At 38.7% G+C, this 17,108-nt stretch overlaps 1 long non-coding RNA gene across 1 annotated transcript; it reads right to left on the minus strand.

Moving 5' to 3' along the window:
* Positions 1-210: 210 nt before the first annotated feature.
* On the minus strand, positions 211-15,938 carry LOC122456098. The gene is made up of 4 exons (XR_006274762.1): positions 15,771-15,938; positions 13,777-13,779; positions 10,007-10,014; positions 211-221 (listed from the first exon to the last, which is right to left on the minus strand). It is a non-coding gene; the product is annotated as an uncharacterized LOC122456098 (long non-coding RNA).
* Between the last annotated feature and the right edge of the window lie 1,170 nt (positions 15,939-17,108).

A 17,108-nucleotide genomic window follows, 5' to 3' on the forward strand; every position in this document is an offset into this window, starting at 1 on the left:
ATCTCCATGTTACAGCTGGACAACTAAGACACTGAGAGAGACAAAATGACTTGCCCAATGTCACACAGGAAGCCTGTGGGAGAGCAGAGACCTGAATTCAGGTATCTCAAGTTCTAGGAACTGTAGATTCCAAGGCCAGAGGGACCACTGTGATAGTCTAGTCTGATCTCATGTATAACACGGGCACTCTCCCAAAATAATTCCTGGAGCGTGTTGTGACACTGCACCCCATATTTGTCATAGTAATGTTATTATGATAAGATTATGGCATAATTATGATGCATTTTGTGCAAGATAAATCATGTGAGGTGTCATTGAAAAAGTTATGATTTGCTGAATATGATTATCCTATTTGTTTGCATGTATCATTTTTGTATTTGAAGTTATGAATATTGACTCTGTAATTGTATTTCAAATGTAGTTATATCTGGGTGACACCCACTAGACCAGTGGTTTTCAAACTTTTTTTCTGGGGACGCAGTTGAAGAAAATTGTTGATGCCCATGATCCAATGGAGCTGGGGATGAGAGGCTTGGAGTGTGGGAAGGGCTCAGGGCTGGGGAAGAGGGTTGCGGTGCAGGGGTGAGGGCTGCAAGGAGGGGCCAGTTCAGTGTGTGGGAGGGGGCTCTGGGCTGGGGCAGGGGGTTGGGATGATAGAGGCGGTCAGGATCTGGGCTGGGGGTGCAGACTTTGGGGTGGGGCCAGGATGAGGGTAATGAGGGGTAATGAGCCATTAGGGAAAACAATAGGCCTTAGGAGAAGCTTATCTCCCACGTGGTGAGCTTTCCTGAGAATGCTCCAGACAGCCTGTAAGTAATGACTGCTATGACTCTGCAAGGGCATGGGACCGGACCACATGTCTCTGGACTCCATCTTGGGATGTCAGTATTTTTCCACAAACCAGTCTGGGAACCAAGTTTTGAAACAAAGGGTTCCCTCCATATGCTAAAGCTATATAAGGCAGGGAGTGACATCTTCTTTAATTCTTCACTCCCCACACAAGAAGATTCCTGGAAATACCTGGGGAACAAAGACTGAACTGGGGAAAGTGCTGGACCCAGGCTAAAGAGATTTCTAGCCTGTGTATGAAAGATTCCAAGTTGTAAAACAAGTGCAGCTTCCTCCTTAAGAATCTGCAGTCTGCTTGTAACATCAGCCAAGGTGAGAATTTGCTAATTCACATCCTATCTTTCTAGTATCTTAGACTTAGTTTGCATTTTTATTTACTAGGTAATCTGCTTTGATCTGTTTGCTGTCACTTGTAATCACTTAACATTTATTTTTTGTAGTTAATCAATTTATTTTATGGTTTAATCTAAACCACTGAGTTTGGAGTGAAGCACGTAGGAATCTTAGCTCAGAGAGGCTGTTGCATATTCCTTTCCCCATTGAGGGCTGGGGGTGAACTCTACGAGCTTACGCTGTATGGTTCTCTGTGCAGCGCCAAACAGTATAATTTTGGGTTTATGCTCCAGAGGGCGTGCATACTTTGGGAGCTGAGAGTTACCTTGGCTTTAGCCTTTCTACTGTTGGTTCGTGCAGTGGCTAGTCAGAGAGCCTGCATGTAACTGCAGCTGGGTGTGTCCCTACCTGTGTGAATGCTGCTGTGAGCATAGGATTGGGATTGGGTCTGCAGCTTGTCATGGCAGCACAGTGAGAGAGGGATCCCAGGCTGGTAGGTCAGAGGGCTCAGTGGTACCCCAGTTCTAGGTGGCATCCTGAGAGGAACCCATCACACGTGTCTTTTAGAAAAGCATCCAATCTTGATTTAAAAATGATCAGTGATCTTCCATTGATTAATTACCCTGACTGTTAAAAATGTACACCTTATTATAGGCTGAATTTGTACAGCTTCAACTTCCAGCCATTGGATCATGTTAAATCATTCTCTGCTAGGTTGAAGAGCCCATTATTAAATATTTATTCCCCAAGTAGGTACTTACAGACTGTGATCAAGTCACTCTCTAAACCTTCTCTTTGTTAACCTAAATAAATCAAGCTCTTTGACTATCAATATCAGGCAGGTTTTCTAATCATTTAATCATTCTTATGGCTCTTCTTTGAACCCTCTCCAATTTATCAACATCCTTCTTGAACTGTGGGCACTAGAACTGGATTAATATTTTAGCAGCAGTTGCACCAGTGGCGAATATAGAGATAAAATAACCTCTCAACTCCTATTTGATCTCCCAGGATCACATTGGCTCTTTTAGCCACAGCATCATGCCACTTGAAGCTCATGGTCAGCTGACTATTCACCATGACCCCTAAATCTTTTTTAGGGTCACTGCTTTCCAAGATAGAGTCCTGTAGTATTGTTTTGCCTACATTCTTTGTTCCTAGATGTACATTTAATTTAGCTATATAAAAACACATATTGTTTGCTTACACCCAGTTTGCTAAGTGATCCAGATTGTTCTGAATCAGTGACCTGTCTTCTTCATTATTTACTACTCCTGCAATATTTGTATCATCTGCAAACTTTATCAGTGACGATTTTATGTTTTCTTCCAGGTCTTGACAAAAATGTTAAATAGCATAGGGCCAAGAACTGATCCTTGCAGGATGCCTCTGAAACACTCATGCTCAGTGATGATTTTCCATTTACAGTTTCATTTTGAGATCTACCAGTTGGCCAGTTTTTAACGCAGTTAATGTATGCTGTGTTAATTTTATATCATTATAGTTTTTTTGTCATAATGTCATGTAGTACCAAGTCAAATGTCTTACATAAGTGTAAGTATATTACATCAGCCTCTTTATCAACACCTCTATCAACCAAATTTATAAATCTCACCAAACAAATATATCAAATTAATTTGACAGGATCTATTTTCCATAAAACCATTTGTATGGTTTGCATTAATTATATTTTTCTACATTAATTATTTTATTAATGAAGTCCTGTATCAGCTGCTCTATTATCTGACCCAGGATTGATGTCAGGCTGACAAACCTATAATTGCCTGGGTCATCCCATTTACCCATTTTACAAATGAAAGAACATTAGCTTTCTTCCAGTCTTCTGGATCTTCTTCAGTGCTCCAAGGCTTTCTGAAAAATCAACATTTATAGTTCAGTGAGCTCCTCAGCCAGCTGTTTTAAAACTCTTGGATGCAAGTTCTCTGGACCTGTTGATTTAAATATGTCTAACTTCAGTAGACTCTGTTTAACATCCTCCAGAGGTACTATGGAATGGAAAGAGTGTTATCATTACCATGTGATAAGTCTATATCACCTGTTTTCCCTCAAATACAGAACAGAAATATGCACTGAACACTTCTGCCTTTTCTGCATGATTATTGATAATTCTACCATTTCCATCTATTAATGGACCAATAGCATTGGTCAGGATTCTTTTTGTTTCTAATATATTTCAAAAACTCCTTCTTATTGTCCTTAACTCTGCTGGCCATTGATTTCTCCTGGTGTCTTTGCTTTCCTTATGAATTTTTTATATTTCCTAACTTCTGATTTTTATTCCTTATTCTCAACTTCCCCTTTCTTCCATTTGTTATATATTATTTAAAATTTTTTTATAGTTGTCTTAACCAGATCATTTTTTAAATCTGCATAGCCTTCTTCCTCAATTGTGGCTTTTTGGCCATCTAGTAAAGTGTTCTGAAATAGTTCCCAATTATCATTCAAAATTTTCGGATTAAATTCTTCCTTCTAGCTGATTTGACTAATAATTGTTTTCAGCTTTGTGAAATTAGCCGTATTAATGCACCAAGTGTGTGTGTGTGTGTGTGTGTGTGTATACTTGGTGCATTAATACTGATATATATATATATATATATGTATATGACTGGACTGGACTTTATTCTTCTTGCACATTATAAATATAATCAAGTCATGATCACTTGTACCTAAACTACCATTTATTTTTAGTTGTGTGATCAGTTCCTCTTTATCTGTTAAGACAAGATCTAATAAAAATGTCCCCCATGTTGGCAGCAACAATTTTTGAGTTAGAGTGCTTACCACTGGACCATGCTTCCTCTCAATCCTTTATTCATACAAGACATCCCCACTGAGAATAAGGCATGCTGGACTGGGCCCCATTGGCTTGATTTTCAGATCCTATAGAGGTGACAGGGAGCTGTGGGTGCTCAGAAGCTCTGAGAACCAGAGCATGGCCAGTAGGTAGTCCACATGAGAGGCTAATTTAAATCATACTGGTGTATTTCTCTAGCCATTTTGGTGTATTTATTTTAAGTCTTAACTCTTCTTTTAAGTCTCTTTTCAGTAAGCCTTTGGGCAAAAATGCTAATATGTTATTAAGGAAGCTAACTGGCAACATTTTCCTTACAGTTTGCTCAGTGGATCTTTCTTAATCTCTGGAAATTAATCTGCAATATCCAGAACTCCATATTTCACTTCCTTTCACTCTCTTGCTGATGCAAGAGCTCAGATGTCAATCCCAATATCACAGAGATCTAGGGAACATCTAAATCTACGAGGTCTACAGCTTGGAATGTTAAATCAGACGAGATGACCCTGAACAAAATATTGGACCAGATCCCCAGCTGATGTTTACTGGTGGAGCTTTATGCCGATCTGGCCCATCAAGTCCTTGCAGCGGTAAATTCTTTTAGCTTGACCCTGATTCTCTTCTTACTCATACAGGTGTAAACTAGGAGTAAGTTCATTGAAAGCGATGGAGTTACAGTAGCATAAAATCTGATTAAGTCAGAGGAGAATCAGGCTCTGTGAGAGGTAGTAGTAAGTACCAACATTCAAGTGAATTTTTTAAAAAATTGTAAATGGTTTGTGTCCCCTTGCCAGACAAATACTTGCCTTTTCACTTTGAATGAAGGCCAGATCATGTTCTAACTAGCAGGACTGAGAAACTCCACATATTTTAACATGTTGAGTTTTCTACACAACATCCCATTGAAAGCATGTGGGGCACAGCTGGTGGGGCAGGGAAGGTCTTAAGGAGCCATTTCAGATGTATCAAGAATCAGAGAGAAACCTATGGAGCTGCTGAAAGTGGGATTGGAGGAGGAAGGAAGGGAAGGTTTGTGATAGAGGTTTAGTACAGGACATTTCTTGGTGTTACTATTTGTATATGCAGAAGTTCAGTGGTATTTCTGTTGAACCAAGGGAGAAATGAATTCTAGAACTGAGAATTCATCTCTAAAACATCCTGTCTTCAGTTCCAAATATTTATATTTGGGGATGTTACCTTGAGCCCCTTAGCTCATCTTATCTGTCAGGATAAAGGACAAAGAAAGTAGCAGTTTCTAAAGTAGCCAAGACCCAAACCACGTAACAGTTTAGGAGTCTTCTATAAGCACATACCTAATTTAGGGCATAATTTATTCCTGAGACATGTAAATGTCTATCAGTTAATAGCTGTTGTTAGTCCACACTGCTATGCCACCACCAGTGGCTGAGTATGCTCAGATAAACCACTGTATAGACTGGGCTAGTCTCCCAAGACAAGTGACATTGCATGGATCACTTCAAACTGTACTGGACAAAGCAATGCAAACTATGTTGCATGAAACAGTCCTGTGTTGGCAAGTGGTGGCCTAGATCAACTCTTCCATTTGTTTGTAATTTCCATTGACTTCATTGGGCTTTGCACTAGGCCTTACTTTCCCATAACATCTCTGGGATTTGATTCTGTTTTATGCTAATTTTCCCTTGTTTTCCTTGGATTTTCCATTCTGTTTTGTGGATTTTGCTACCAGGGATTTTTTTTTCAGTAACTAAATTCCATAGTTTCGCTACTAGGAAATGTTACCTGATACTCCACACCTAAGTTTTCCGTTGCACAGTTTCATCCCATTACTGCTAGTATTATCCCCTTGGGCCAAACTAGTTCCTCTCCCATCAAACACAGGTAGAATCATGTTCTGTTACATTGTACCGCATGTGGAAACACCAAAAACTTAATTAAAAATATATCAAATTGTTTTTCATAATTGTTTCATAATGACGGTAATATATAATCTAAATACTCATGTAGCCCTCACTAGTGTATCTAAATAACTGAATGAAGCATTGTTTAGAAATGATTAATACATAATGTCTGGTAATTAATTATGTATCTAGAATGGTCTAGTCTTGCCAAGAGTGCAAGGGACTGGACTAGATGACCTCTCGAGGTCCCTTCCAGTTCTATGATTCTATGTCTATATTTATATAGGATTTGAACAGGTAAAAATGCTAAGAGCACCAAGTAGATTATGAGCCTTGATTATTACTGTTGCTATAACAAACCTGAAATGTACTGAATTTTTGTGAGCCCCCCTGAATTACTGAAAACTATATCAATAGTCATCAATGGAAATAGAGCAGGGATTTTCATTCTCTGAAACACATTTTTAATCTTTTGTTTCAAGAAAATGGCATGACATTTAAATGCGTAGCTATATTGCTTATTGAAGCACATTTGGCAAAGCAAGCTGTGTTGAAATAACCCCTCCTGATCAGATGATGCTTTGAGAGCCCCAGTTTCCTCCCCACCACTTTCAGTTCTGAAATTCTGTCAAAGTTCAAGCTGGATTCCTGAAACCAATTGGAGTGTAGTTGTTCTTTTGTTCCATGTTGCCAACTGCTGAAAAGTACGTTCATCAGGTTTTGTAGTCACTAACTTTAAAGCCTATAAATCCCATTGCTTTCTTTGAATGCCGAGATGTAAAGTGCTGCTTTAAACATGGGAATGACTTAACAGAGATTTTCACTTAGGGTGTTGGATGGACTTCTGTGCTGTTTCTGATTTCATGGAGGAATGCCTTAAGCAGGCAGTCTGTTTATTAAGCTATCAGAGGTAAGGCTAAAACTCACAAAATAACTTCTCCAAAAGTCAGGTAATTCTCACATATAGAAACAACATCCTAATTCTCCTGGTTTCAAAAGAGCAATTCATTTAATTTAAAAGATATGCCTTTCTTTGTAGGATATATGCATGACTTGCATAACATTGTTAAAACAAACTGATGAAAGTGCTGTAGGGCTGGTTTTTGCACTTGAAGGCAATGCATGTTTATTTAATTTTTGTCCTCTTGCTATTCATCATTGACTTAAATTAATGCTCTGCTCATGGATAAAACTACAATCTAATTCATAAATCATATTTTGTATTTAACCTGTACTAGTCTGTTAAGACTTGTTCTTGATAGGATTGGAAAATATTCCTTTCATCCAAATGGCTTTCTGCCTATAAACACGTTGTAATTATATTTGCTTGGAATTAATCAAGTTCATTACATTACGTTCAGGATCTGTATCTGAAATGTGTCTGAATTGTGAAGTATAACCCTCCCATCGCACTCCCTTCAAACACGTGTGATAAAAGACATAACAAGGTGGGGTTATCAAAAACTCATTTTTTTTTTAGTTAAATCTACTAAATTTCAAAATGAAACATCCTTAGAAAATGAGCTCATCATTAGCCTAACTCTGTTCCCACTGAAGTCAATGGGAATTTTACCATGGACTTCCATATGAGTGGAGTTAGGCCAGCTCTGGGGGGTTATGAAAAATCTCATAGTTCTGGGAGACTTTCATACAGCATAAAATAATAAGTCTACCAGTCCTGTGGCGTGATTTTGATTTAACCTAAGCAGTAGCTATCTCTCTCTCTCCTGTGAAGGAGAGGCTTAAAGGGCATTTGGGATGAAAGGTGATTGAACTTCAATGTAGTATGTTATTGGAGATTTGTTCTTTTGCATGTGAAAATCCTTTCAACAGCTACAGAAGCCCAGAAAGACAATAAATTATATGAAAAAGCACACTTATTTAGAAATGAAGACAATCCTGTTCTTTGAAAAGCATTTGAGAGTTTGAGCCCTATCTCGTTTGTTCATCTGCCGTTGTTTTCATTTCAATTTATTCACAAAGGCCCAGGTCTTGAGGTCCTTAATTTAGATTTTGATCAGGCCAAGAGGAGTTTTTCCTGAATAAATGCCTCAGGATTTGAGTCATAACAGGTTCCTATTTCCTCTCTTTAAGCTGAGTGAAAGAACATAGTAAATGCCAAAGTTCACACATCCTGGTTTTTACGGTGAGATTTTCCAGAGGAGTCTAAGGGAGTTGGGCACCCTAAGCCAATTAAAATTCTAGGAGAGTTGGGCACCAAGGCCCAGATTTGTAAAGGTATTTATGCACAGCTGCTCTCAGTGTTATCATGCCTAACTGGGTTAGTAGCTTAAATCTCATTTTCAAAAAGGATTTAGGTACTTAGAAGTCCAAATCGCATCAATTGTCTGGGTCTTACTCTCTTAGCCCTTTTGAATATCCCAACCTTATCGTCCTGGAAAAGAAGGCTAGAAGAGAACAATTAATTTCAAGTATCAAAGTATAATTTTAAAATCATTTTAGTCATTTCACAGGCAATGTATGGATTTGTCCAAATAGCCGTTGTTTAGAGTCCATTTCTAATAGCCCTTAAGCCCAGACCCAGGGCATCATTTCTATGCCTGTAAACAGAGCCTTTTTGTTAAACAGAGTGATTTGGAATGCTGTAAGTTACTAATTCCAGGGAACTGAGTCTTTTCTCTTTTATTCTGGGAGCTGAATTGCTGCGGGAAAAATAAAACAGAAACATACTGTACTGAAGTGTTCTGATTGCTTAGTGCTGTGGGTTGGCATAAAGAGATGGGTCTTTCTGACACGTTAAATGCACATTTTATTGAAGGTAACAGCAAAATACAAAATTAGTCTCTGCTCTTTACTTGTATGAGCAATTAGAAAGAAAGGCCTCCAGCTATAGCTGTTTCAATGTGATAAAATCGGCTGAACAACATGCTGTTGAACCAGAGCAAACCCTTTGATTCTGAGAAGCCCATGTGGCCCACTGATTTCGAAGGGTTGGGGAGAATAAATTAGGTTGTCTCCTTTCTTTGTGGGTAATTGCAACAGTAATTATTGTAGTAATTGCAGTGTGATACTGCAATAATCCTGGAGCTGTGATCCAAGATCTTAGTTAGTCAATGGAGAAATCTTCCAAAGCGATACATTTAAAGGAACACTGTCAAGTCATGTTGATACATTTCAGATAACTGTTTGCTGGCTGTTCACTTTGTTCTCAGCTCATGTCTCTGCAAAGAAAGTTTGATCCAAAGTCCATTGAAGTCATTGGGAAGACTACTATTTAAAGTCAATGGGACTTAAGTGGGTAATTAAGTTCTTTCCTGAATACAGTGGCACGGTGACCTTGAGTTAAGTGTTTTGCTCAACATCTAACAGGGATTCAGTGGAGGAACAATTAATGGCACGCAGGAGTCTTGATCCCAAATCAGCCCCTCTGACTACTAAATAATATCACTTTCTATGTTGATTTTTATTGTGTATTTACAGTATTTCAAACCCCAAGCATTCAAATATCATGGGTTAAGCCTCAAAAATCATGACAGGGGCTTAAAAATACTGGGATTTAAACAAAAATCTTAACTTTTGGGCTCATGTGATTGGCTTTCTGGTTTCCGAGCCTTTACGATATACTTGGGTCACCGTTTAAAGCTTTTTTTTAACAACCATGAGGGCTAGAAACTTACTATTTTTTAAACAAAATTTGACATTCTCACCTAATCAGAGGACTGCAGGAGCTGGGGCTTTAAGAAAAACATCCATTGCCGTGAGACTTGAGATAAAATCACGTGAGTAGGCAACACTATTTATGTTGTTGCACATGTTATTTTTAGAATTTAATTTTTAATTTTAATTCACTCCATATGCCTTGGGTAGAGAACAGTACTATACGAATAATTTTACTTTTTAAGCTCTACCACCCTGCTGTACGTGCCAGAGGAATTCAGGGTGCTGTACAACAATTAAAATGTAATATTTATATACATTTAAGTACAATGTAAAACATCCTTTCTAAAATAAAAAGAGAGCCTATATTGCAAAGAGAAAAGACAAGTTAATATTATGAAGGTGACTCCATATCAGACTTGGTAAAGGTTACTTGGTTTTTTTCTTGTGCAGGGTTGGGAATGTCCTTTTAAATATGCTGTTTGTGTTTTCTTCACAAATAAATCATCTCTACTTCCCTGTCTGTGCGCTCTCTTGGATTGAGATAGCTAAAATCTCCAGATACTGGTGGCTTTTAGGCTTTCTTTCCATATGGAGTCTCCTGGGCAAACTGCACTAACACTCAGAGCTTTTCTGAGAGAAAGTTGAAGGGTTTATTCTTCAGAGTTTAGATTTCTGCAGCTCGAGCACTGTTCAAGCAGCTCACGCATCTGAGAGTTGGGATTTGACACACAGCAGTCCCTTTTCCACACCTTGTCTATTGGGGTTTTTAGTTGTCATGGTCTCTCATACATGGTTACCTGTCAGACATTCAGATCATGTGTGCCCTCCTCCATAAAGAAAGGAGGATGTCACAGGGAACAACACTATGTCAGAAGAGCATGGTGATCAAACAGGACTCCAGTTTAAATGAATCATATGTCCACTGTTCTATTGGAGCTGTAATGCCTTTGTTGTTTCCACTGTAGAGTCTATGCTCGGATTTGAGTTTCTCTCAGCTGTCTGCATCCATAAGTGTGTCCTCTCAGCTATGGAATCCTTGCCAGAGGACTCACTTCCTAGCCATCTTTTGGTTTCTTGCAAATCCCATTTATTTCAGTTGGTCTATATTTGTGTCCCTTCATTGGATTTCTCATCTGCCCCTTTTCTTCCTCCAGCTAACTACTTAGCACTGTTCTCTCAGTCTCAGTCACAGTTCTCTGGCTGTCATGCTCAGAGAAGGGTGATAAAAAGTACTTTCTGCATCAGTGTGGAGGGACTTTAAAGGGACTGTACTCATAGAAAGATGCAGATTCATGCTACTGGAGTGTGTGTTCTGGTGTGGTTTGGCTGTATATTGTATTTGGCCCATTGGTCTTACTTTAGAAAATTAGGCCAAACTTTTCAAACTTGGGTTTCTAAAGTTAGGCACCTAACTCCTTATTTGGGCACCTAAGAGACTTGACTTTTAGCAGTGCTGAGTCCCACAGAGCTCTCATTGGTTTCATTGGAATCTCAGGGTGCTCATCACCTTTGAAATTCAAATGCTTTTTTTAGGTGCCTAAATAGGGTTCTAGGTCTCAATATTTAGACCCCCCCAATTTGAAAGGTTTATCACAGGAACATAGGAATAGCTAGACCAGATTAGACCCAAGGTCTATCTAGTTCAGTGTCTGTCCCTCTCATTAGATCTCATCCTGATCTCTAGTAGTTAGAAATTGGTTTAAGACCTGAAGGATGAGATTTAATATCTCATCCACAATTTTGTTGTTGTCATTACTTATAACTGGATATTCCGGAAAGCCATATAAATATCTAATCCCTTTCTGAATCCTGTTAAATTCTTGGCCTGAATGACTTCCTGTGGCAATGAGGTCCTCAGGTTAATTACATGTTGTGTGAAAAAGTATTTCCTATTCATGGTTTAGAATTTGCCACCTTTAAATGTCACTGAATGTCCTCTTGTTCTTGTGTTACGAGACAGGGAGAATAGACATGTCTGATATTCCTTCTCTAGGTGTTTCATTATTTCACAGACTTTTTATTATGTCCCCTCTTATTTGTCTCCTTTCTAAGGTTAACAATCCCAATCTTTTCAATCTCTCTTTATATGAAAGTTTTTCCATGCCCATGATCATTCTTGTCACCTTCTCTGAACCTCTCTTCACATTATATCCTTAAAGTTGTGTATTTGGTTTTTATTAGTTGCCTTGTGACTGGCACACTTATTCCTTAGACCTTGATTCAGCAAATCACTTAAGCACATGTTGAACTGTAAACTCAGCACATATTCAAGTACTCTGCTTAGCAGAGATAGGATTATTGATATACTTAAAGTCATTTTATTTAAATACTTTGCTGAATTAGGGCCTAAATAAATAAATTAAATGTAAGCAGCTGGGACCCTCATTGAATTTTACTATGGGAGAAACAGATTCTTCTTTAGTGTTTGGATTATGCTTTGAACTAATACTCTAGAATTTTTAATGATACGTTAGAAGAGATGACAATTTTTAAGTATAGCATTCAATGCTAAGTGCATTCTCTAGGAATAGGCAAACTTTTAGCACTGTCTATCTGTTGAAAAGAATGAAGGCTTTAATGTGATCCATAAATGTGACTTTAATGTGATCTAAACCTTTCGCTTTAGCTCTGATCTTTAAACTCAGGGATGCTGCCTAGTCAGGAATGGGATTAGATTTCTGCCACTTGTCAATGGTGCAAACATAACAGCTATCATCCATGTAGTAGCTTCCAACTATTACAAATATTGATCCATCAATGTGTCTAACTCAGCTGAATTGGCTGTGGCATCATTTTTATAACCTAAAAACACAAGTGACTGTCGTAACCCATTTGAGGCAATTGTTATGTCATTGTATGTCTTCTTGTGAAGTAGGGAGCACACTCTGAGTGCTAGAAAGCGACACCAGGTCAAATAATTTGGTTTTAGTTAAATGCCAAGATTTCAGATAACAGCATCTCAGGTCTAAAATTCATATGAAAAATTGTTTTTCCACAGTCTTTGGCCATGTAGTTTTGGATGATCAAGATCAGTGTGCCCCAAAGGTCAGATCTACATGTTCAAAAGGTGTCTACACACACAAAACAGGAACTCTAAATGCACAAAACTGAATATTTTGGCATGCCAAAATTTGCTTCTCCTAAATTTAGTGTGATTCCTTGCAATCACGCAAACTTAGAGGTTCATCCATTGCTCTAGGTAAGTGGTTTTCAAACTTTTCCTGTTTGCAGACCCCTAAAAATTTCAAATAGAGGTGCAGATCACTTTGGAAATCTTAGATATAGTCTGCAGATCCCTAGGGGTCCACGGACCAAAGGTTGAAAATCCCTGCTCCAGGTGCATGCATACTAGAAAACAATGATCAAACATATTCACACATAACAAGCTCCTCCTCTCTTGATCAGTCATTTAAAAATTGAATAGAATGAAACTTGCCCTTAACACTCTATTTCACCTGGGTGACTAGACAGGCCTTGAAGCAGGTCCTGAAAGCCAACCAACTTGGGCTCTCTCAGACCTAGGCAAAGGGTCATACATGGGAAATACTCTGCCAGCAACCTCCTATAATTTTATCCAGGAGACTTTCTGCTTGAGAGCTTTAACTGATCTCAACTGCTCTGGTGGGAAAGAGTTTCCCAGGTTGCTAGATCCCCAAACTTTTTGACCCTACCTGACCCAATATTGCTGTCACCCAGCACATTTCCCAATGAAATAAAGAGACTAATGCTAAAGTATGAAATATATCCTAATGAAATTTGCTCTGTCCTGCAATCCTGATCACTTTTCTTCAGGAGTTATCTGTCTCCCCATCCCTACAGAGATATACCAAACAGTCAGTTAATTTTTCTGCTTGTGCATTCCTTGAGATACGGATTCTCACCAATTTAAATCCACAGATGTATGTGTGATCCTTTGGATGAGCAAACTGAGGATATTGAACCAAGCAGCATTCTGGCCCCCTAAAAATCACATCTTTGCAGCTGGTGAGATGGCAGTGGCCTGCTGGCAGTGCAAGTTTGGTCAGCTGTGAAAAGCAGTTATTGGTAAAAGATATTTTCTGCTGAAGGTAAACAGATAGGAAATGGTACTGATCAAGGGGGAATTCTTGGATCTATTCATAAAAACAACAAAAAAAGCAAACGTTGCCTGGGGGATGCCCAAGATTATGATCCAGGATGAATATAAGCAATGGGAAATTTAAGCTGAATGTCAGAAGAAAATTTTCTAACAATGAGTTGAATAGTCTTCATGACTTTTAATGGAGCTATGCCGATTCGCACAAGCTAAGGATCTGGCCCTCTGTAGTGTATCTTGTGTAGCTTGCTAATACGGTGGGGCCAAGAGGAAGAGAGTGACCCTGGCAATCCCATTCCACTGGGATCAGCATTACTTTATACAGAGAGATTCCTATGGGCTCCAGCAGCAGGATTCCATAGCACATGGCCATTAGGCTATGTCCTCCTGACTCGCAGAGACCCAGCCATAGTGTACCTATGGAAGGAAGAGCATGGTCCAGGCTTCTTCTCCCAGTCCACTCACATGGACCCAGTGCCACTGAGTTTGGAACCCTCCAAGATCACTAGTATAGAGGAGTACACACACCTATCTTGTTTGCTCCTTCATTGGTCTTTTCCCACATTTTCCATCTTCCTTTTTACTTTCTGCCTTTCTCTCCCCTCTCTCTTTAAGTCTCCCATACAGTCTTCTCTTTCTTTTCATTCATCCTCTAGTCTTCTCTTCTTTGTTTCCCTATTCCTCCTGAAACAGTCTCCATTACGTGAACAGAAATGTTTCTGACTGCCCTGGAACCAGTTGTGATCTGTAGCAGGACTAGAGGCATTGTTAGTCTCTGCCTAGATCCTACCTAACAGAAGATCCTCTCTGCTTCTTCTTCAGCTGGCTACCCAGAAACAATAGCACTACCATTCTCTGAATAAGACTTGAGATGGTTTTTGAATTTTTCTTAGAGAAGGGCTTAAATTAGTTCAAAAGGAATTATTTGGGGGAAGTCCTATGGCCTGTGTCATACAGGAGGTTAGACAAAATGATCACAGTGGTCTCTTCTGGCCCTGGAATCTTTGTCTATGAAAAACTTCTGTGCCATAGACAAATGCTGTCCCTATTTCATAATGCCCAGCATTCCCTTGGTATAATAGTGAGCACCTCAGTGGAAATACTTTGTGTATAATAATTCCTTTAAAAATAAAAATGAAGCTGAAAACTCATGCTTCTCAGAGCCCACACGTTATGCCATCGGATCCTCACACATTGATCTGTGAAAAGGGAGTTAAGTGAGGTCTCTTTTGGGCTGAGGATGTTTAGTGGCTGCTTTTCAGGATTCTTCCATATTCCCAGATGCACCCAACTCCAGACAGAAAGGGGTGTTTTTAACAATAATGAATCACACCACTCAGTTTCTACTCCCTGAAAACAGAGCTAGTTGTTGTTTGTATACTGATTGTACATTTGTGCATCAAAGTCAGACTGGGCAGCTGGGAATACATCTTGGTGATAAACTGTGCAAAGATCCACCAAACCTGAGAATTCAGTGTGAAGATGACTCAGATGGAAAAAAAATTCAACAGGGGAAAAAAACCTGTAAAAAAAGCCCCAACAAAAACCCAGACTGAAAACACTTTTTATCTGTGCCTCTATAGTGCTACTTTGCTTTTGGCACTTTTTTCCCTTTATCTAAACCTCTCAGGCAAGCCATAATGACAGCATAAGTTGCATGTTATTTCATGTCCTGCATTGCAAGCCATTGGAATTTCTCAGGTGTCTAAAATTATGGGGTTTCTTTAGCTGAGATCACTTATATTCTGCCTAATATTTACTAATATGCAATGGACAAACACATATATTGGACTGTGACCATTTTATTACTGTATAGATTGCATATATACGATTATTTATATATATAAAGATTTAACAGTCCAATGAATATTCAGACTGGATACAATAAAGATACTTTGTAGTTACTGATCTATATGTAAGGAGAAATAGATAAAATAGCTTAGATAAAATAAGAAGGAACTCAAATCTTTACCCATTACTAAAACCCAAACCTGATGTTTAGGGTTTTTGTTTTTTTTAATTTGCTTTCATTGTTGTGTTTGGATCTCTGCTTCTTGCTTTGCTGGAAAAGTATGAGAAAACCTTTTTTGCTAGGGTATTTTTGACTAGATTAGAACCGGGATAGATCAGAAACCCTGCTATTATAGCATTTTTAGTCAAATTTCTTGATCACAAAGGGTTTGGTGAATTTCAGTTAAACAGGTGGGAGAGATAGCTGGGTGGTTTGAGCAGTGGCTTATTAAACCCAGGGTTGTGAGTTCAATCCTTGATGGGGCCGTTTAGGGATCTATGGCAAAAATTGGGGATTGGCCCTGCTTTGAGCAGGGGGCTGGACTAGATGACCTCCTGAGGTCCCTTCCAGCCCTGATATTCTATTCTATGATTCCAATCTGCCTTTATGCCTGATTCTTCCCTAGCCTGTAATTTTTGTTTTCATTTTCACCTATGCCTAATGGGTGTACAAGACCACTATCCTGATCTGGTAGAATTTTGCACCTATTTTGCACAAGTGTAAATGACCACACAAGTTGCAAAGCAGTGAAGACTTCCGCTCATGGATCCTTAGCAGAAATGAACCTCTACACTTTTTGTGGTCTCCCCCCACTTATTGTCAGACTGAGGAATGAATGCCCTTGATACATTTTGTTCCTTGTTATTACAGAAATCCTTAACATAAATCCAATACTTTTATTATGGACATTTGTTGATAATACAATTTTTGGTGCCTTTCCTATGAGTTTAACCAAATCATTTTCTTTATGACCACAACACTTCCAGGATCAATTGCATTACTAATATGTTTAAAACAGTAAAATAATATACAGGGCCAATATTAAAATTCTGTAATTGTAGACGCATACACCACCAAGTACAACAGGATTCTGGTCCGTGGGTAGGGCTCTTAGGAGCTATGGATGGTAATACAAATAAATAATTTGGAGAGAGAGAATGTTTTGAGAGATCACACATTTAACATTTTAACAGATATGAAGTCAAATTCTTCGCTCATTTACATAGTGCAAACTGGACTAACTCCATTGACATGAGTGAAACTATTTCAGATTTAAATGGAGTAAATTAAAAAATAATTTGGTCCACTTAAATTGAAATATCTGTAAGAAGTAGGCAATGTTTGCAAGTGTGAGTGTTTGCTCCTCTCTTCTCAGGTATGGTCCTGATTCAGCAAGGTACCTGAGCATGATCTTAAACTTCAAGCGTATGTGAGATATGTTTAAGTACCTTGAAGATCTGGAGTCATGAATACTCCTATTTTCTACAATGGGACTACCTATTTTCTTAAGGTAAGGTACATGCTAAACTACCTGAAGAACTAGGGCCTATGGAAGTCAATGTGACTTAAGCACATCCTTAAACAAAGCAAGTTATTAAGTGGTATGCTGAGTCAAGGATTCAATGAGAATGATAGGAACTCAACATTTTGTATATTAACATTTCTCTGGTATGTGTAAACCAGCTCTTATTAACAAGCATGTCCTTCAGTAGCAGTTCATAAATCACTGTTGAAGTTACAGGCACT

Source organism: Dermochelys coriacea, chromosome 10 (genome assembly GCF_009764565.3).
Source record: "Dermochelys coriacea isolate rDerCor1 chromosome 10, rDerCor1.pri.v4, whole genome shotgun sequence".
In the NCBI taxonomy this organism is placed as follows: Eukaryota; Metazoa; Chordata; order Testudines; family Dermochelyidae; genus Dermochelys; species Dermochelys coriacea.